The sequence below is a fragment of the Pseudophryne corroboree genome, chromosome 1 (assembly GCF_028390025.1).
Source record: "Pseudophryne corroboree isolate aPseCor3 chromosome 1, aPseCor3.hap2, whole genome shotgun sequence".
Lineage (NCBI taxonomy): Eukaryota > Metazoa > Chordata > Amphibia > Anura > Myobatrachidae > Pseudophryne > Pseudophryne corroboree.
The window spans coordinates 803,252,378-803,275,754 of NC_086444.1; positions in this window are offsets into that span (position 1 = coordinate 803,252,378).

Below are 23,377 nucleotides of genomic sequence, written 5' to 3' on the forward strand. Positions count from 1 at the left end.
TTCTGTGCAGGGTAAATACTGGCTGCTTTATTTTTACACTGAAATTTAGATTGCAGATTGAAGACACCACACCCAAATCTAACTCTCTCTGCACATGTTAAATCTGCCTCCCCTGCAGTGCACATGGTTTTGCCCAACTGCTAAAAAAAATCCTGCTGCGATCAACTCAGAATTACCCCCCATGTTTCTACTGTAAAAGCATTTTGTAGTGTACTTCAAAGCTATCAACTACAGATATGTCCTTTAAACACCTACCATCAATGCGCGATGTGGCCAGACAGCCACCTCGCTGAGTCAGACAGCGTAGCACAACAATATTTTTTTTAAAATTTTTGCATCTTATTCACACTGAAGATGCAGCAAAACACCACTCGATCTGTACCAGAGACGCCGGACTGCAACTCTAACCACACAGGAATAGGTTTTAAATTTGTACAAAGTCGCAGATGAAGCACAATGGAACGCAAATAAAAAGATACTGCATTGTAGCACCACTTCATATACAGATTCAGAATCTTTTGCATACAGATGTGCAAACGGCACGTATCAAATTAATTAGTGCAGTCTGGTTAAGTGGTTTTATCACATCCAATTGTTTCATTTGTGCGGCTAAAACGCACATTCAAGTGATAAAGCTGTTTGGTGCAAGCAGAGTAACACAGGACCTGGCGCGCTGAGAAGGACTGTTTGGTGTGACTATAGCAAATTAGCAATAGTGTATGCAGGGCCGTTTCTAGACAATTTGGCTCCCAGTGCGAGATTTCAAAATGCGCCCCCCCCCCCCGCCCCCCATTGCTATAAAAAAAAACTGCGTGCCCCCCCCATATAGCCAGAAAAAAAGCATGCGCGCTCCCGACAAGGCTGTGTGGCCTGATTAAAATGGGCGTGGTCTCATTACAGTGGGCGTGGCCTCGTCTGATATCGCACCCACCACAGGGGGAAAAAATAAAAATAAAAAAGTCCCCTTTTTACACATTACACCAGGCAAGTGTCCCCATATTACACAGCGCGGCAGGCAGGTGTCCCCATTTACAAAGTGCGGCAGGCAGGTGTCCCCATTTTACACAGTGTGGCAGGTATCCCCATTTTACACAGTGCGGCAGGTATCCCCATTTTACACAGTGCGGCAGGTATCCCCATTTTACACAGTGCGGCAGGTATCCCCATTTTACACAGTGCGGCAGGTATCCCCATTTTACACAGTGCGGAAGGTATCCCCATTTTACACAGTGTGGCAGGTATCCCCATTTTACACAGTGCGGCAGGTATCCCCATTTTACACAGTGCGGCAGGTATCCCCATTTTACACAGTGCGGCAGGTATCCCCATTTTACACAGTGCGGCAGGTATCCCCATTTTAGACAGTGCGGCAGGTGCCCCCATTTTACACAGTGCGGCAGGTGCCCCCATTTTACACAGTGCATCAGGTATCCTCATTTTAAACAGTGCGGCAGGTATCCCCATTTTACACAGTGCGGCAGGTGCCCCCATTTTACACAGTGCGGCAGGTATCCCCATTTTATACAGTGCGGCAGTGTGGCAGGTATCCCCATTTTATACAGTGCGGCAGGTATCCCCATTTTACACAGTGCGACAGGTATCCCCATTTTACACAGTGCGGCAGGTGTCAAGTGGGGGGGGGAGGGAGAGGGGGAGAGAGAGAGAAAATACTTACAACTTGCCGCTCTTCGGGTCCCGCCGACTCACGTCCCTCGCGCCGGCCGCCTCCTCCTTCGATGGTTATCTCCAGTCCTCTCCTCCCTCTCTCTCCCCCCGCCGAGCGCTCCTGCTGGGGGGGGCGGCGCTTCGCGGAATGACGCATTTGCGTCGTAACGTCACGACGCAAACGCGTCATTTCACGAAGCCCCGCCTCCCGAGCAGGAGCGCTCGGCGGGGGGAGAGAGAGGGAGGAGAGGAGTAGTCACACGAAGTGCCGCGGCGGGCGCCCTGTGCGGTTGCACGGCTCGCCCGCCGCTAGAAACGGCACTGAGTGTATGAGAGCACATCTGTAAGCCTACAGCTGCTTATTGTTCACAGGAAACCCACATTTTAACCTGTTTTAAAAGCTTAATTGTATCACGGAAAATGCCTTTTCCGCACGTTATTTCTGAAGATGTTTTTCATGCTATCATTAAAGTCAGTTGAAGTTAATGAAATTACCACTTTCTATGGGAAACTACTGTAGTCACTGTAGAAAGGCAACTTCATTCAATTAACACAATACCTCTTTGCATTTTTTAAATGTTATTTATAACAAAGTGGCAATGTGCAATTTTTATTTTTAAATCGCATATTCCTTTTTCTATTATTTTCTTGATTTACCAGATGAAGTCTTTCCACATATAATTGGGTAAGAGGATTGGTTACATGGGATACCTCTGATGATTTTAATAATTTCCATAGACTAGGTCCAACAGACTTCTAGTGCTTTTAAATAGACAGAAACTCCATTATTACAATTCTTTTTAATTAGTTGCTGGAAAGCAGACAAGAATGATTGTTCAGATACATTTGTTAAATCAAACATATATAACCAATTTGTCTGAATGACCATTGTCTGTTTTCCAGCGTTTGGAAGCAAATGGTCGATTGTCATTTGATCCCATGGGATCCGGTCTCTAAGTCGACAGTAACTAGGTCGACAATGTCTAGGTCGACCACTATTGGTCGACAGTAACTAGGTCGACAGGGTCTTTAGGTCGACATGTTCTAGGTCGACAGGTCGACATGAGTTTTTCACATTTTTTTCTTTTTTTTAACCTTTTCATACTTAACGATCCACGTGGACTACGATTGGAACGGTAATCTGTGCCGAGCGAAGCGAAGGCACCATGCCCGAAGCATGGCGAGCGAAGCGAGCCATGCGAGGGGACGCGGTGCACTAATTGCGGTTCCCGGTTACTCTATGAAGAAAACGACACCAAAATAACATTAAAAACTCATGTCGACCTTTTGACCTGTTGACCTAGAACATGACCCTGAAGACATAGACACCCTGTCGACCTAGTTACTGTCGACCAATAGTGATCGACCTAGACATTGTCGACATAGTTACTGTCGACCTTCAATACCACACCCTGATCCCATACACAGGGGCGGATTGGGATGGAAAACCAGCCTGGGAAATTTATAGAAGCAGCCCTAATGGGGGTGTGGTCTGAGGGGGTGGGGTCTCTAGATGGGGACAGGATCCCGCCTCATAGGGCCTGATTGTACGCAGTTGTGGCCTTCCCTTACGTCTTTTGCTGAAGTTGTGTCCGAGACCAGGGGTGGATTGGGAACTAAAGGCGGCCCTGTAAAATGTTGTAGGAGTGTCCCGCCATGGGCAGCGCAAGAGGTATAACATACCGTGTAGCCATGGCAGCATCACAGGATGGCAGAGTTGCATTTTGTTCCCACCAGACACAATGGACAGATAAATCATTAGGTGTGTACCCATTGAGGGTGAGTATATCCACGGTCAGAGCTGAGTAGCAATTATCACAGCTGTGGGCATGCTGAAAGGTTTCTCTTTATATGAAATATCCTTGGACTTGGTGCTCCTTTCTATTCTCCTATATTCCTCAGAGAGAAAGATAATAAATCTTAGGGGCAGATTCAGACCTGATCGCTGCTGTGATCAGGTTTGCACTGCACATGCACCGCAATGCGCAGGCACAACGGACTGCAGCAACGAGGATTGCTGGTCAGCGACGGGATGGTGTGAAATTCTGCACGCACCGTCGATCGCAAGGAGATTGACATGAAGAGGGAGTTTGTGGGTGACAACTGACAGTTTCTAGGGAGTGTCCGGAAAAATGCAGGAGGGACCTAGAAGGATTATGGACGTCGGCTCCGGCCCCGATCATCGCAGCGGCAGAGTGAGTCCTGGGCTGCTGTTTGTGCAGCTCTCCAGCACAAGCGATCGCACACCTGCACACACACAATACCCTCCCCCTGTAGGCGGCGATTACCCGATCGCAGGGATGCAAAAAATGCACCCTAGCGATCAGGTCTGAATTACCCCCATAGTGTAGAATTTAGGGCTAGGAATTATTTGATGTTTCATCAGAACCATCGGATATATGGTTCTAGCGATGGACCCCCTGCGTGCATGCGCAGGACCATTTTACGCATGCTCCTGCAGTTAATGCGGTTGGCCCGCATTAACTGCAAATGCCTCTGTTTCTGCAACCATGCTGTAATTGCGGCGCGTTAGCAATTACAGCGTGATCGCGGTGGGTAGCATGATGGGCGGCCCCCAGCATGTGATTGCAAGGATTGCGGATTCTGCTAGAAAGCAGAATCTGCAATCCATACTAAATTTACTTGTTTTATATTCAATTACAATTTAAGAGACTGATACAAAACAGTAACACACACAGAGAGGTCTATTTACTAAACCTTGGATGGGAATAAAGTGGACGGAGATAAAACTACTAGCCAATCAGCTCCTAACTGCCGTGTTACGGGCTGTGCTTGAAAAATTATAGGAGCTGGTTGGTTGGTACTTTGGGGTCTATTTACTAAGCCTTGACTGGAGATAAAGCGGACAGAGATCAAGTACCAGCCAATCGGCTCCTAACTGCCATGGCACAGGCTGTGTTTGAAAAATGACAGTTAGGAGCCGATTGGCTGGTACTTTATCTCCATCCAAGGCTTCGTAAATAGACCCCTAAATCTCCATCCAAGGCTTAGTAAATAGACCCCACTGTCCAGGGCAGGACTGGCCATCTGGCACTTCTGGCAAATGCCAGAAGGGCCGATGGCCACGTGGGCCGGTCCAGCGCTCACTGAGACACGCTGCCGCTCAGTCCGGCGGCAGCGTGTCTCAGCTGTCAGGGGAGGAGAGCGCTATGTCTGGCGGCGTATAGTGGACTTCAAACCAGCCGCCGGTTCGTGAGCCAATCAGAGCTCGCGGACCGGCAGCCAATCAGGAGCCGCCGCTGCCGGTCCGCGAGCTCTGATTGGCTCACGACCGGCGGCTGGTTTGAAGTCCGCTACACGCCGCCAGACATAGCCGCGCTGGCGCGCTCTCAGCTCATGACAGCCCTCAGTCACATCTCAGCCGGAGGAACCGGAGGAGCAGCAGCAGCAGCGGTAAGCAGCTGCAGCTGCAGCACTGCTGTGGGGGCAATTGGCTGGCACTGTGGGGGCAATTGTTTACCTGGCACTGTGGAGGCATTTGTTTACCTGGCACTGTGGGGGCATTTGTATACCTGGCACTGTGGGGGCAATTGGCTGGCATGTTAATTGGCCACACCAATATTTTTGGCACGCGCACACAGTACCTCTATGGGACACTCTTTCTGATTGGTCGCTGCTTAGCCCCGCCGGGAATGCACACAGGCGCTCTCATTCTAGTGAATGGGGCGCGTGCGTGTCCATGCCCCTTTTCTGGAGCGCGCGCGCTTAGTTACAACCTTTATTTTTCCATACCCCCCACTTCAACATTTCCACTTCAACCAATGGTTGTGTGTATTTTAATACAGAATGATGTACACTTGTATGTTGTTATAATATTAATTTATATTTGTAAGAGTACAGACTAAGAAGTAGGAGGAGTCGGGAATAGTAAGGGGAGGAGTCAGATGCTGACACCGAGGTGGGCCTGTGTGCTTCAAAAATGCCAGGGCCTATTTTTGGTCCCAGTCCGGCCCTGCCACTGTCTGGGCTTCTGTGTGTACAATGCTGCAGCTGACAGGTGGCTGACAGTGAAAGATCAGTCAGTCAGATCTGGTCAGCTAATCAGCAGCAGCACAGAGGACATGGGGCAGGCTGGTAGGCATCTATTGTGAATTCAGCAGTGAGTGACAATGCATTAGATAGATAGAATATGCAGGGTCACTTTATGCTCCGCCCCTCTTTGCCCCATCCTGTCCTCTACACTGATATGTCTTGCATTGTGCTGTCCACTCCCTCCCCAACATTTTCCTGCATTGTGCTGCCTGCCCCCTGCCCATCTCTATGTCCTGTATTGGGGTGTAGTATGGTATGCCGGCGGCCGGGCTTCTGGCGACCAGCATACCGGCGCCGGGAGCCTGACCGCCGGCATACCGACAGCGTGGCGAGCGCAAATGAGCTGCGCTTGCCACGCTATTTATTCTCCTCCAGGTGGGTCGTGGACCCCCACGAGGGAGATAAACTGTCGGTATGCCGGCTGTCGGGATCCCGGCGCCGGTATACTGTGCACCGGGATCCCGACAGTCGGCAACCTGAAGACCACCCCCTGTATTGTGCAGCACTCCACTGACGTACTGCATTGTGCTGTACGCCCCCTCCCCAATCCCCATCTGTATTTCCTGCATTGTGCTGTCCGTCCCCTCCCCATCATGCTTTGCATTGTGCTGTCATGTGTGTGCTCCACAAACCCTGACTCTTTGGCACTGACAGATCCTGCACACTACCATCCCTGACATCCTGCCAATGCCAGGCCTCACTAATACATCACCTCTAGGTATTGTCCTCTTCACCCCCTGAGGTTTTTTAATGTCCTCTGCCTCCCCCTATTTTGGATTGCCCTTTCCCCCTATTCTTTTGTACTGCCCTCCCTGTGGATAATTTATGTTTGAATGCCCGGGTCCATCTTGTGCTCTTCTACTGCTCCAGGTTCTGCCGCTGATAGTCTCCCCAGACTGCAACATCATCATATGATGGCTCCCATTTTGTAACGGAGCCTCCTACTGCCCCACCCAACCTTCTTCTTGCTCCTGGTTTTAGTGGGGGGACGGTACAGCATAGCTTCAGCAGCTCCCCCACCAGGCCAGGTTGAAGCTGCAGGGAGGAAGTACTGAGACACCTGAGTTCACATGGCGCTGCTCAGGGGCTCGCTGCGTTCGCGGGTCTCCTGCTGGTTTCTACGCTGGCCAGGAGCAGCAGGGGTGGAGGAGTCCCAGAAACCGGTGTGAGGAGCACACAGGGAGTGGGGAGGACCTGACCCTGCGCACTGGAGTAATGTTAGGTGGGCAGAGGGGCAGCATTGTACTTACTTACTGTGCCCTGTGCCACTGGCAGTGCTGCAGTGTGCAGACAGTTTACTGTCATACAGAAAAATTAGTTTAAAGGAACAAGCACACAGAACAGTTCTCTACAGCTGTCATGTCATTGCTGCATTAGTGCATTTACTATCAGTCAAAGGTTACAGTATGGGGGTTATTCAGGTGCGATTGCACATGCGACCATTGGTGCAAAGTACAGCTTTTAGGTATTTTGCACATGCGCAGGACCTGTTCTGTACGTGCGCAAATGGATCATGCAGCATAGGACGCAGCTGGCATCAGACTATTTGATTGACAGTCTGATGCGGTTTCGGGGAGGGGCGTCGGATTGCATTTATGAAAACGGAGGAGTGTCACCACTGTTTAAGGAGAAAAAAGAATCCAGGGATCTCTGTGGTAGTACTGAGATTTCCTGGCCTCTGTGATGGGCGGCATCATAGTTGCTGTAAGCCGCCCAATGATGTGTCAGTAATCCAATGCAGGTCGGATCACTACTGCAGCATGAGACGTCTGTGTGTAATAGACACCTGCTGCATTACCATAGAGTGCTATCATTGCTGCTTCCAAAGAAGTGATCGCTAATCCAACCGCACCTGAATGACCCCCCCCCCCAATATTCATTCTCTACCACCCATATCAGTGAGACAGGGGCAGATTGCTCTATTATTACGGGGACCCTGATGTTTTGTTCATATGTTTGTAAATCCAGTCATCAGGACACAGAGACATGTGAGTTCACTGTTGTGCTGTTTATTCCATCACCAACTCCAGACACACTACACACTGGACCACCCACTTCCCAGCATTCCCCTGGTCCTAGGGACCATCACTGAAGATTCAGGCTTACACAGATTAGTAAGGGAGTGTCTACAAATATTAAGCATTCTAATACACTAACATCACATCCTCTTTTCTTTAAAGATAAGCCGTATACGCTTCAATGCAACAATTAACAACGTCATATTAAGAACATCATCTAACATGTTTCAATGAGTCTCTCAGGTCTGCGTATTTCCCTTTTGGGTCTTTCATACACAGTCTGTGTTTCATCGTCCATGTTGGACCTTTCTAGAATCGTGGTTGGTTCACCATTATCAGGATCATCATACATGTCAGATGAAGGGTATTCTTCAATCATGTTGTCTTCATTATGGTTAGGCTGAGATCTTAAATCCACCCGATTTCTTATTACTTCCGTTCCACGCTCTGTACGTATAGTATAAGATCTTGGTGCTACTTGTGCTTGCACAATACCTTTCTGCACCCAAATACCTTTCTCGTGATCTCTGAGACGGACTTGGTCACCCGATTTTAGATCAGATAAGCTTTTTGTTCGTCTGTCATGGAACAGTTTCTGTTTCGCCTGTTGACGTTCCTTACTCAGTCTGACCAACGCTGAGTTATGTGTATTAAGCAGTTCATCATGTATCGGGAGATTTGCTCTAATCCTCCTTCCCATCAGCATTTGTGCAGGAGAAAGTCCATTCTGTAAAGGTGTACTGCGGTAGATTAAAAGACTTTTGTAGAAATCTTCTTTACCTTCTTGAGCTTTTTTCATGAGACTAATTGCAGTTTTTACTGAACTTTCCACCAACCCATTTGAGCGTGGATAGTGGGGACTTGACCCACTCATCAGCAAATTGTCTAAATTCAGCACTGGAAAACTGAGGACCATTGTCAGTGAACACTTCCCTAGGAACACCATGCCTTGCAAAGATTGACTTCATGCAATTGATTATGGCTATACTAGTAGTTGTATGTAGTGTCTTCACCTCAGGGTAGTTAGAGTAATAATCAGTCATGACAATGTACGTTTTCCCATTACAATCAAACAAATCCGCGCCAACTTTCTGGTATGGTCTCTCTGGCACTGCGTGAGTACTCAGTGGCTCGACTTTTTGTTTCGGTCTATACGTAAGACATAATTCACATGTAGCTGTAGTCTGTGCTATGTCTTGGTTCAGTCTTGGCCAATACATAACTTCACGCGCTCTCCGCTTACATTTTCCTTCTCCTAAGTGGCCTTCATGTATCTTGCACAGCATAGTTTTTCTTAGTCGTGCAGGTATGACAAACATATTGCCTTTGTAAATAATACCATCGACAACTGTAAGGTCACTGCGGTACATCCAATAATCATGGATAGACAGCGGGCACGCATGTTTTTCTGTCGGCCAACCTTTCAGAATGATATGTTTCAACACTTTCATTGTGTCATCTTTCTCAGTTTCTTTCCTAATCTGTTCTTGTCTTGCAAGAGACACTGGTAGAGAAGCTACGATCAAATTAACATAGGCTTCTATCTCTTCATCCATCAGACTTTTGGAACCTTCACTTTTGTCCACAGCACGAGAAAGTGTATCAGCAATGTACATGTATTTGCCGGGACAGTACAGCAAGTGTATATCATATTTCTGTAGTCTGATAAGCATTCGTTGAATTCTCATGGGACAGTCATGTAATGATTTAGTCATGATAGCTACCAATGGCTTGTGGTCAGTTTCCACTGTAAATGTTTGACCATACACAAACTGATGAAATCGCTCACATGCATATGTGATCGCTAGAAGTTCTTTTTCTATCTGAGCATACCTTGTTTCAGCACTTGTCAGTGCTCTTGATGCATAGATTACTGGTTGCCATGTATCCTCATGTTCTTATAACAGCACTGAGCCTAGGCCAAATTGCGAAGCATCTGCTGAAATTCTTATTCTTTTCGCAGGATCAAAGAATTTTAGCACTGGTTGCTCTGTAATGATCTGTTTCAAGTTTTGCCAACTTTCTTCTTGTTCATGTGACCACATCCACTCGTTATCTTTGTCCAACAACCATCTAAGAGAGGCTGTTCATTCAGAGAGTTGAGAAATAAACTTTCCTAAGTAAGTAATCATTCCTAGGAATCTTCTGACGTCGTCTTTGTTGTTAGGACGTTCCATGTTCACTATGGCTGATATTTTCCTTGGGTCTGGTTTTACACCTTGATCCGAGACCACGTCGCCCATAAAGGTAAGTGTATTCACGCCAAATTCACATTTGTCCTTGTTTAGCTTTAGATTCACTTTCTTGACAAGTTCCATTACTTGTCTCAATCTAGAATCATGTTCTTCCTTTGTAGATCCCCAGACAATAATGTCATCCATCATTGTTTCAACACCTGGAATATGTTCAAAAATCATGTGTATCTTTTTGTGATATACTTCTGGAGCAGATAATTTTCCATATGGTAGTCGAAGAAATCTGTATCGACCTTCTGGTGTATTAAATGTACAAAGCTTTAAGCTGGCCTCATCTAGCTTCATTTGACAGAATCCTGAAGATGCGTCCAATTTACTGAACCATTTTGCTCCCGCAAATTGCGACATGATTTCATCTCTGGTTGGTAGTTTGAAATGTTCTCGTTTAATAGCTTTGTTTAAATCTCTGGGGTCTAGACATATTCTGAGTTGTCCATTTTTCTTTTCAACAATTACTAAGGAGCTTACCCATTGAGTAGGCTCATCAACTTTCTGTATCACACCCAAAGCTTCCATGCGATTTAACTCTTGTTTCAGTTTTTCTCTCAGCGCAAACGGCACTTTTCTACAGGGGTGTATCACTGAAGAAACTTGCGTGTCTATATTTATTTTATGCTCTCCAGGAAAACAACCTAGACCTTCAAACAAGTCTCTGTATTCTGTAAACATCGATTTGCAGTCATCTTCTACTTGTGATGTCACCATAAAAACTTTCTTTAGCAAGCTTAGTTTCTCACAGGAACTTAATCCTAGAATCGGTTGCACATTTTTATCCACAATCAGTAGAGATGTTTTACACTGTTGTTCCTTATATTTCAGTGTCACTAAGCATGTACCTTTCACAGGAATTTCCTCCCCAGTGTACCCTGTAACTTTCACTTTGGTTGGATGAATTTTAGGTTTTACTCTAAAAGTCTTATAGTCTTGAAATTATATTAAATTCACCTGCGCGCCAGTATCAAGCTTAAAGGGAATGACAATCTCGTTCACAGTTAAAGGAACAATCCATTCTTTCTTATCTGCACTGCAAAGTTCAATGCAATCCACAAAGAATTCCTCTGTTTGTTTAATAGCATGCACTTTGATTTCACTTTTAATTTTACAGCATTTGGCAAAGTGATTAAGTCTACCACATTTCATGCAGGTTTTACCATAAGCAGGGCACATTTTAGGATTGTGAGCATTTCCACATCTACTACACATTCCTTGTTAGACTGCTTCATTCTTGAGAATGGAGGTTTGCTTGGCTCTAATCAGTGAATCCTTTAAATCACCAAACTCACAGGTTTTACTGGGTGATTGCAGCTCTGTAACATACTGATCAAATCCATCTACAGACTTCTGATCACATGTGAAAAACTTATATCTTTCATATGTCACATTTTTCCTTGGCACAAAGTAATCTTCAAACTTTTGCATTATAGAAGATAGCACCATATTCTGCCCCTCAGCAAACTGAAAACTATTGTAAATGTCCAGCATATCCTCTCCTATCACATGGAGGAAAATGGATGCCTTCGTTTTGTCAGCCTCTGTATCAGCTCCACATGCAGCAAGATATATATTAAACCTTTGCTTAAATCTTTTCCACTTTTCAGACAAGTTACCAGACATCAGCATGCTGGTTGGAGGAGCTAGTTTATCCATGGTTACTCACTGTTTGAAGAGAGGAGCACACGGAAGGCTTTGCAGACACTGACTATCACAGCCTTACAGACTTCTGCAGGATTCTTTCACACTCTGAGAGCACTAGCAGTCCAAGTTAAAATTCTTCTGACACCATGTTTTGTTCATATGTTTGTAAATCCAGTCATCAGGACACAGAGACATGTGAGTTCACTGCTGTGCTGTTTATTCCATCACCAACTCCAGACACACTGCACACTGGACCACCCACTTCCCAGCATTCCCCTGGTCCTAGGGACCATCACTGAAGATTCAGGCTTACACAGATTAGTAAGGGAGTATCTACAAATTTTAAGCATTCTAATACACTAACATCACACCTGAGGGACATGCACTGTCCCTGCGTCCCCACTACCAAGGTGCTGCTTGCTGTTATTATTTAGCATTTTTCAAGTAAATTCACACTCACACATGAGTAGCTGTTCTATAGACAGGACTGTAACCTATGCACAAATCAAATATTAGACTTTGATATGTTTTTACATGCAGCAGTGTATTTTTTTAAAGGGACAGTCTATTTATTTCTGGAGGCAGTATATTTATTTCAGAGGCAGTATTTTGAGTGGCAATAGATACACCCATAGGTGGTACGGGCAGTATGGATGGTGTAATGGTTAGCATTACTGCCTCACAGCACTGAGGTCATGGGTTCAAGTCCCACCATGGCTCTAACTGTGTGGAGTTTGTATATTCTCCCCGTACTTGCGTGGGTTTCCTATGAGTACTCCGGTTTCCTTCCACAATCTAAAAATATACTGGTAGGTCAATTGGATCACAACAAAATTAACCCTAGCGTGAATGTGTGTATGTGTACATCTGTTAGGGAATATAGATTGTAAGCTCCACTGGGACTGATGTGAATGGGCAAGTATTCTCTGTAAAGCGCTGCAGAATATGTGTGCGCTATATAAATAACTGGTAATAAATAAACATGACATGCCCCCTCAACGGCGCGCCTCACCTACATTCTCCCTGAAACTAGTTTTCAAAAGTAGACAAGTATGCTGTGATCCCGATGCCAGGTACCAGGCCGCATTACTTGGGACTGTGGGAGGAGAAGGAGTGGATCACCCTGACGGCACACATGGCAGGTACCAGAGTCACATGATAGGTATCAGAGCAGCCACACCGGTAGGTAATGTGGATTGGAATACTTGCCCATTCTACCATACATAAAACCAAATAGTCTGTGGACCTATATTAAATGGAGGGCCTGGAGCTGTAGCTTCACCTGCCCCATAGTTAATCCAGCTGTGTGTCTATAATATATGTGAATGTGTATAAACTGTAAGCCTCCAACAAGATAAACATACTGTAATAGAGGGATGATTTATTATTTCAGAAGTTTAAAAGTGTATTATATGCTTAGGTAGCCAGTTTATTTTTACAAAAAAATAGAAACATCGGTTAACATTTGTTAACATTGGTCTCACAGTACTCAGAAACTGCACAAAACTTTTTTATACTGCTCGGCTGCACATGCGTTTGCACACTTGCAAAGCAAACATGCACTCCCCTATAGGCGGCGACTATCTGTTCACAGTGCTGCAAAAAATAGCTAGCGAGCAATCAACCTGGAATGACCCCCGTTAGTCTGCGACCCGGCTAAGCTTGGCATTAGCGTTAAGGGCACCGTGTGCTGGTTCCATACTCCCTCTGTGTCTCCCTGGAAGAGCACTTTGTAGGTTAATTGTGCATTCAACCTCTTCCTGGGCGGGATGTACTAAAGGAAAAATGCGGTAAAACCCCCAAAAACGGGGGTTTTACCGCATTTTCAAATGTACTAAGACCATACTGCCATGTTTTCGCCATCCAGGGTATCGCCATCTCTGGATGACGATACCCTATAGAAGCCTATGGGCTTCTTATCGCCGACCCCCCTTCCCGCCGGCTTACCTTCCTCCAGGCTGCCCTGGTCCCGGAAGGCAGTCTCCTCCTCTCCCTAGCAACGCAGCCAGAGGTCCTTCCGGCTGCAGGGGGAAGGAGGAGCCGCCGGGGGCAGGCTGCTGCTGCTTCCTGGCGTCTAGGCAGTGTGAGGATCCCGGGGAGGTGACGGAGACCCCCGCAGACCACCTCACAGGTATCACGGGGGCCTTCTTCACCGCATTGCAATATTAATCGCATATGTTAGTACATATGCGATCAACATCGCTGCGATGCATGGCGAGGGGCGGCGATGTATCTTATACATCCCGCCCCCTGTGTGTATGCTGTCACTGTTACAGTATGTCAGGCAAAGAGTGTGTTTCATGTAAGGCACAGTGTTCCTCTTCCCCAGGGGGTTCACTAGTGTGTACTCAATATAGTGTACCTTCCCAGGCTAGTGGGGCAGAACCAGCATGACTGGACTCCATTAGGGGGATGATTTCCACCATCTCTACTAAGTTATCTTGGAATGAGAAAGAGATGCAATACTTAAGACAATCTATGAGTGAGTTTATGAAAAGAGAGTCAGTACCCAAACCAGCGTCTCAGTCCCCTGACATTTGTCCGCAAAAATGCACTTTGGCACATATCCTGCAGTCTGACTCGGATGATGAGGGATCAGACATGGAGGAGTGTGAGGTGGACTCAGTGTTGGGGGAGGGTACTCTGTTGCAGGGAATAGAGGCTGTTATAGAAGCTATCAGAGAAGTTCTGAGTATCCCTGACAAGGTGACAGAGGAGACTGAGGAATCTTATTTTAATATAAAAAAATAAATCCTCAGTCATTTTTCCTGTGTCAAAGGAACTAAACACCCTGTTTGAAGAACCATGGGTTAATCCTGATAGAAAATCTCAGATCCCTAAACGGTTATCATTATCCTTTCCTTTTCCTCATGAGGATAGGAAAAAATGGGAAAATCCACCGATATTGGATGCATCAGTATCCAGGCTCTCATGGAAAATTGTATTGCCTGTCATGGGTGCAGCCTCCCTAAAAGACACGGCTGACCGCAAATTTGAGACTACAATCAAATCTTTGTATACAGCTGCGGGGGTGGCCCAGAGACCCACTATAGCATGTGGGTGGATTACGCAAGCCATTGCTAAATGGTCAGGTAACCTAATTGAGGGTTAGATACCTTACCTCCTGCAACATATACAGGACTCTGCGAACTTTATGGTGGAAGCCATAAAAGAAATAGGCTTGCTTAATGCATGCACTACTGCTATGGCAGTGTCTGCACGCAGGGGTCTCTGGCTACATCAGTGGACTGCGGATGTGGACTCCAGGAAAGGCGTGGAATACCTACTTTTACAAGGGAGGCCTTATTTGGAGATGAACTAGACAAATGGATCTCCAAAGCTACTGCGGGTAAGTCCACATACCTTCCTTCTGCAGCTCCCCCAGATAGGAAGGCCTACTCGGGACTCAATTTACAGTCCTTTCAGACTGCCAAGTTTAGGGGCAAGGCCAGAGGTTCTTCTACCACCACCAGAGGCGCTAGAGGTAAACCACGCAAACCAGCAACTGCCTGTTCACAGGAACAGGGCTCAATCTCTGCTTCTTCAAAACCCTCAGCATGGCGGTGGACCGAGATGCCTGGAAGACTGGCAGGTGGGAGCCCGGCTAAAATTCTTCAGTCACATCTGAACAACATCGTGCCAGAATCTCTGGGTCATAAATCTTATTTCCCAGGGCTTCCATCTCACAGATTCTTCAAATCCGGCTTACCAGTTTCACAAGAGGCAAGTATAACTTTAGAAGGGCGTCATTCAAAAACTGGTACACACCCAGGTCATTGTTCCAGTTCCACCTCATCTGCAAAACAAGGGATACTATTCCAGCTTGTTTGTAGTACCGAAACCAGACGGTTCAGTGAGGCCTATTCTGATCCTCAAGTCGTTGAACCCGTACTTTTGAGTGTTCAAATTCAAGATGAAGTCGTTGAGAGTGGTAATCTCAGGAGGGGGATTCCTAGCGTCTCTGGATCTCAAAGATGAATACCTTCACATTTCGATCTGGCCGCCTCATCAAGCTTATCTACGGTTTGCACTGCAGGACTGTCACTACCAGTCTCTCCACGGCACTGAGGATGTTCACCAAAGAGATGGCAGTGATGATGTTTCTACTCCGCAAACAGGGAGTAAACATAATTCCGTACCTGGACGATCTTCTCATAAAGGCACCATCCAGGGAGCGGTTGCTGGACAGCATTGGCCTCTCAACCAGACTACTCCTGGATCACGGGTGGATTCTGAACCTACCAAATTCTCACCTGGAACCGACATAGAGGCTTCCTATCCTGGGAATGATACTGGACACAGTCTCAGAGAGTGTTCCTTCCCTTGGAAAAGGCTATGGTAATCCAGTCGATGGTTCGGGATGTCCTTAAGCTAACCCGGATCTCGATGCATCTGTGCATTTGCCTGCTGGGGAAAATGGTGGCCTCTTACTAGGCACTTTAGTACAGAAGGTTTTATGCGAGGCCCTTCCAGCTAGATCTATTGGACAGATGGTCTGCATCTTCACATGCACCAGAGGATCTGTCTGTCACCAATATCCAGGATCTCCCTTCTGTAGTGGCTACAGATTTCTCACCTAGTCGAGGGTCAGAGTTTCGGGATTCAGAATTGGATTCTGCTAACCACAGATGCAAGCCTCAGAGGTTGGGGAGCAGTCACCCAGGGATTGCAGTATCAGGGAAGATGGTCAAGTCAGGAAGTTGTCCTTCCAATAAACATCCTGGAACTCACGGGATATCTACAACGCCTTCTGCAGGCCTCATCTCTACTTCGAAATCAGGCCATTCAAGTCCAGTCGGACAATGTGATGCCAGTAACGTACATAACCGCAGAAAATAGGATTTTGGTTACCTACCGGTAAACCCTTTTCTCGTAGTCTGTAGAGGATGCTGGGGTCCACATTAGTACCATGGGGTATAGACGGGTCCACCAGGAGAGTTTAAAGGTGTGGGCTGGCTCCTTCCTCTATGCCCCTCCTACCAGACTCAGTCTAGAAACTGTGCCCGAGGAGATGACATATTTCGAGAGAAGGATTACACAGATAGTGGCGAGATTCATACCAGCTCACGCAAACATGCAAATCCGGCCAACATGCCGGAATAACTTCAGCAACAGCTGAAACAGTAAATAACGCAGAACTTACCTAGGAACCAGGTAACACTGAACCAGAAAACAAATGCAGGAAATTGAAGCGCTGGGCAGGCACCCAGCATCCTCTATGGACTACGAGAAAAGGATTTACCGGTAGGTAACCAAAATCCTATTTTCTCTTACGTCCTAGAGGATGCTGGGGTCCACATTAGTACCATGGGGATGTACCTAAGCTCCCAGAATGGGAGGGAGAGCGCGGAGGCTCCTGCAACACTGCTTGACCAAACTTGAGGTCATCAGAGGCCAGAGTATCGAACTTGTAAAACTTGCCAAACACATTCGACCCAGACCAAGTAGCTGCTCGACAGAGTTGTACTGCCGAGACACCCCGGGCAGCCGCCCAGGAAGAGCCCACTTTACAAGTAGAGTGGGCCTTTACGGATTTCGGACACGGCAGTCCTGCCATGGAATAAGCATGCTGGATAGTGAACCTGATCCAGCGTGAAATCGACTGCTTAGAAGCAGGACACCCAATTTTCTTGGGATCATAGGGGACAAACAGAGAGTCACTTTTCCTATGACGAACCGTCCTCTTCACGTAAATCTTCAAAGTCCTCTCTACATCCAAGTCCTTTGAAGTAATTGAGGAGTCAGTAGCCACTAGCACCACAATAGGTTGGTTGATGTGAAAAGCCGACACAACCTTAGGCAGGAACTGTGGACGAGTCCTAAGTTCCGCCCTATCTTCATGGAAGATCAGATAGGGACTTTTACAAGATAAAGCCCCCAATTCTGACACGCGATGTGCAGAAGCCAAGGCCAACAAAGTGACCGCCTTCCGCGTGAGAAACTTGAGATCAGCCTCCTGTAGAGGCTCAAACCAAGCAGATTGCAGGAACTGCAGCACCACATCCAGATCCCATGGAGCCGTAGGCACCACAAAGGGAGGCTGGATGTGTAGAACCCCTGGTAATGCTTAGACATTACCCCCTTCCTGGCCTGTATCATGGTAGGAATGACCTCACTCGGGATACCTTTCCGAGCTAGGATCTGGCGTTCAACCGCCATGCTGTCAAACGTAGCCGCGGTAAGTCTTGATAAGCGAACGGACCCTGCCGCAAAGGTAAAGGCCGTGGATCTTCCAGCAGAAGATCCAGCAGATCCGCGTACCAAGCCCTCTTTGGCCAGTCTGGAGCAATGAGGATTGCCAGGACCTTTGTTCTTCTCATGAGCTGAAGAACCCTTGGTATCAGAGGAAGTGGAGGGAACACATACACTGACTTGAACACCCACGGTGTTACCAGTGCGTCCACTGCCACCGCCTCTGGGCCTCTTGACCTTGAACAGTACCTCCGTAGCTTTTTGTTGAGGCGTGAGGCCATCATGTCTATGTGGGGAACCCCCCACCAACCGGTTACCCCCGCATGGAGACCCCACTCCCCTGGATGGAGATCGTGTCTGCTGAGGAAGTCTGCTTCCCAATTGTCTACGCCCGGAATGAAGATTGCTGACATCGCCACCGCGTGCCTTTCTGCCCAGCTGAGGATTTTTGACACCTCTGCCATGGCAGCCCTGCTCTTTGTTCCGCCATGTCGGTTTATGTAAGCCACTGTGGTCACATTGTCCGACTGCACCTGAACAGCCCGATGCTGTAGAAGGTGTGCTGCTTGTAGAACGGCGTTGTACACGGCCCTGAGTTCCAAGATGTTTATTGGGAGAAGCGACTCTTGAGTCGACCACCGTCCCTGAAAGGTTTCTCCCAGAGCAACTGCACCCCAACCTCTTAGACTTGCATCTGTGGTTAAAAGGATCCAGTCTTGAATTCCAAACCTTCGCCCTTCCAGAAGGTTTGGAAGTTGCAGCCACCAAAGGAGTGAAATCCTGGCTTTCGGAGACAGGCGTATCCCCTTGTGCATGTGTAGGTGAGAACCCGACCACTGGTCCAATAGGTCCAGTTGAAAAGGTTGGGCATGAAACCTGCTGTACTGCAGAGCCTCGTAGGCAGCAACCATCTTCCCCAGGAGGTGTATGCATTGATGAACCGATACCCGGGTAGGCCTTAGGACATCCCGGACCATTGTCTGAATCACCAACGCTTTTTCCGCCGGGAGGAATACCCTCTGCACTTCCGTGTCGAGGATCATTCCCAGGAAAGACAGTCGGCTCCAGATGAGACTTCGGAAGGTTCAGGATCCAACCGTGCATCCTGAGCAGCTGTGTCGTGAGCGTGATGGACTGCAACAAGCTCTCCCTGGATGACGCCTTGATCAGGAGATCGTCCAGATATGGAATTATGTTCACCCCCTGTTTGCGGAGGAGAACCATCATCTCCGCCATCACCTTGATGAAGATCCTTGGTGCTGTTGAGAGGCCAAACGGAAGCGCCTGGAACTGATAGTGATCGTCCATCAGCGCAAACCTGAGATAAGCTTGATGCGGTGCCCAAATGGGAATGTGGAGGTAAGCATCCTTGATGTCCAGGGACACCAGGAACTCCCCCTCCGACAGCCCCGAAATGACAGCTCGCAGAGATTCCATCTTGAATTTGAACTCCTTGAGATAAGGGTTCAAAGATTTTAAATTTAGAATAGGCTGTACCGAACCATCCGGTTTCGGTACCACAAAAAGGTTCGAATAATAACCCGTGTGCCGCTGCTGAAGAGGGACCTGAACAATGACCTCTGATACCACCAATTTTCTGATGGCCTCCAGCAGAATTGTCCTGTCCGCCAGAAGCGCTGGCAAGCCTGACTTGAAGAAACGGTGAGGCGGGGGATCCTGAAACTCCAGTCTGTACCCTCTGGATACTATATCCAGGACCCAGGGGTCCAGACCCGACGACATCCAGACGTGGCTGAACTGCTGGAGTTTCGCCCCCACCTGACCTCCCTCCAGGCCTAGCTGTCCATCGTCATGCGGAGGACTTCGGGGTATCAGAAGCGGGCTTCTGGGTCTGGGAACCCGCGGGAGCAGGTTTCTTTCCTTTGGCACAACCACCTCTGAAGAAGGTGTTCGAAGGCTTATTCTTTCTAGGCCTTGCGGGCCGAAAGGACTGTGACACAGTAGATGAAAAAGGCTTCTTCGTAGCCGGTGCAGCTGAGGGGAGAAAAGGAGACTAACCCGCGGTAGCCGCGGCAATCCACGCATCCAGCGCCTCCCCAAAGAGAGCCTGACCTTTGTATGGTAGGCCCTCCACACACTTCCTGGATTCCACGTCCACAGACCAATTGCGTAGCCAGAGACCTCTGCGAGCCGAGACAGACATGGAGGAGATCCCAGCAGCCATGGAACCCAGATCCTTCATGGAATCCACCAGGAACCCTGCAGAATCCTGAATATTACGTAAAAATAAATCAACGTCACCTTTGTCCAGTGTAGTCGATTCCTCCTGCAGAGTAATTGACCACCTGGCGATAGCTTTAGCAATCCAAGCACAGGCTATAGTAGGCCGCAATATAGCCCCTGAAGCCGAGTAAATGGATTTCAGCGTAGCATCCACCTTGCGATCTACCGGGTCCTTTAACGTGGTAGATCCCTGGACCGGTAATACCACCTGCTTGGACAGCATGGATACAGAGGCGTCGACTATCGGCGGGGACTCCCATCTCTTCCTATCTTCCTCTGGGAAGGGGAAAGCCACCAAGACCCTCTTGAGAATCTGGAATTTCTTTTCTGGGGTTTCCCATGCCTTTTCAAAGATAGCATTCAATTCTTTGGATGCCGGAAAAGTGAGGGGGGCTTCTTATTAAATGTGAAGAAGGCCTCCTCCACCTGTTCTGGAGCTGTGTCTGAAATGTGTAAAACATCCCTGACAGCTTCAATCATCAACTGCACCCCCTTGGCAAGTGATGCCGTCCCCCGTAACACATCCCCATCACCGTCTGCAGCGTCAGAGTCGGTGTCCGTGTCATCCTGCATAATTGCAAGCGTACATTTATGAGAATGTACCGCAGGGGACCCCGAGGAGGCAGAATCAAACCATACCACCATAGAGGACTGGAGGACCTGAGTGGCATGCTCAGTCCTAGCCACCCTATCAGAAATCTGAGAAATAGTCCCCCTCAGAGAGACTAATCATTCTGGCTCTCTAGCTGGGATCTGCGCTAAAACAGTGCAATCCTGATTACATGGAATGGAGTCTTCCTGGGAAGACAAATCCTCTGCAGCATATGAAACAGTGTCCCTAGATATGTTGCACACACACACAAACACACAGGGTATTATGGAGACAGAGTTTCCCCTCCAAGAATGGCAGAGAGACACAGAGATTGGAGCCAACCCACACACAGCGCTTTTCAGGCAAAGGGAGTCCCTTCCCAGCGCTGACTGTGTCCCTTAATAGGAGACACAGCCTTTGTGCAGCGTCGCCTCCCCTCTACAGCCCCCTGGTACCGTACAGACTGCTGGAGAAAGCTCTGGAGGGACCTGGATCCAGTGAACCGTGACTGCAGGCAGGAAAAATGGAGCTGAACGCCGCTGGGTCCGCTCTGAGGAGAAGCTCCGCCCCCTTCAATGGCGCTGTCTTCCCGCTCACATGAAGATTATACTGGTCCAGAGGAATTTGCTGACCTGGGTCCGCAGACCCCGACATGCTGAAAAAAAACAGTTTAGGGTCCGGAGCTGGCCCAGGGCGCTCCCACCCAGCGCCGCACCAAGGTACCGCTGAGCCTTCCAGGAGCGTGGGAACAACCGCGCTCCTGACCCTGCAGCCGCCTTTCTTCACACTGTCCTCCCGCTTGCAAGGGGGGACAGTGACTTACTCGCCACGCTTCAGCTTCTGAGGGGGTGGAGGCTTGCTGCCGGGGCGAGCGTTCCTCTGCGGCGGGGTGCGATCAGACCCCTCTGGAGCCAACGTCCAGTCAGCGGGAGCAGTGGCTCAAGACCCTGCGGGGCGGACACTGCTCCGCCCCCCCAGTCCCACGCTACAGAGAGGCTGTTGCCAACAGCCTCCCTGTAAAATAAAAAACCTGAAAGAAAAAATTACTCTTTACCAAGAGAACTCTGTAGAGCTCCCCTAGCTGTGACCGGCTCCTCCGGGCACACTTTATAAACTGAGTCTGGTAGGAGGGGCATAGAGGGAGGAGCCAGCCCACACCTTTCAACTCTTAAAGTGCCAATGGCTCCTGGTGGACCCGTCTATACCCCATGGTACTAATGTGGACCCCAGCATCCTCTAGGACGTAAGAGAAAATGCATATATGTATGGCACGATTTAGCCATGCCTTGTGATTTTTCTTAAAAAGCTTCTTTAATATGTTACTTTATACATGTTCTATTATGGCAAACAAAACATTTAAAATCCATCCGTGTTTTGCATGTTGTGCGAAATTGAGCAAAATAGCAAAGATGTAAGTGGACATATATATACAAACACACATATACATATATATATGTATATATACAAACACACACACACACACACACACACACACACACACACACACACACACACACACACGTGCTGTAACAGCACGCATGCACAGTTGCTGCAGACACTGCTTCCAATATTGAATGAAAAGAAATTGGATGTAGTCAATATCCCCAATGCCCAGCATGCCGTGGGAGGGGACAGTTAGGGTTAGGCTGCAGGAGGGGTGAGTAGGGTTAGTTTTAAACAACTTACCGCTGCAATGATATCGTATCCAACCAAAAAGAACAAAAAACATTTACCGTATATACTCGAGTATAAGCCGACTTTTTCAGCACTTTTTTTTGTGCTGAAAAAGCCCCTTCAGCTTATACTCGAGTCAATATTTAGGTGGGACACGGAGGGCACAGCGCGCAGCTCTCCTGTGTTCCTCCTGTGGCAGCGGCGTGTGTGTGTTAAAGGAAGTGCACGAACCGGCACTTCCTTTAACACACACACGCCTCTGCCGCCGGAGACGCAGGAGGGACACAGGAGAGCCGCGCGCTGTGCCCTCCGTGTCCCTCCTTCAGAAGACAGCCGCTGCCGCCGGAGACGCAGGAGGGACACAGGAGAGCTGCGCGCTGTGCCCTCCGTGTCCCTCCTTCAGAAGACCGCGTGGGAGCGATGGAGGGTAAGTAACTCGCACTGTGGGGCATATCTGGCAGCATGAGGGCATATCTGGCACTGTGGGGCATATCTGGCAGCATGAGGGCATATCTGGCACATCTGGCACTGTGGGGCATATCTTGCAGCATGAGAGCATATCTGGCACTGTGGGGCATATCTGGTAGCATAAGGGCACATCTGGCACTGTGGGGGCATATCTGGAAGCATGAGGGCATATCTGGCACTGTGGGGCATATCTGGCACATCTGGCATTGTGGGCCATATCTGGAAGCATGAGGGCATATCTGGCACTGTGGGGCATATCTGGCAGCATGAGGGCATATCTGGCAGTATGAGGGCATATCTGGCACTATGAGGGCTGTGTACGGCTAGAGCTGCATTTCCCACCCTAGCAGAGGCAGAACTCTGGGAGGCAACGGAGTCATCTGCCACCGGGCTCCTGCTCTGAAGGGGGCACCTCTCTTCCAATTCTGTGACACCATTGAATTAAGTTAATTGATAACTGCCGCTGTCTTTTCAGTGGCCGATTTCCTCACTGGTCCCTGCGCCTTACAAGTCACACCCTCTTTATTATACTGAAGATACACATTTTACAAGTGTCATACCCAGGATTAGAAACCACAACC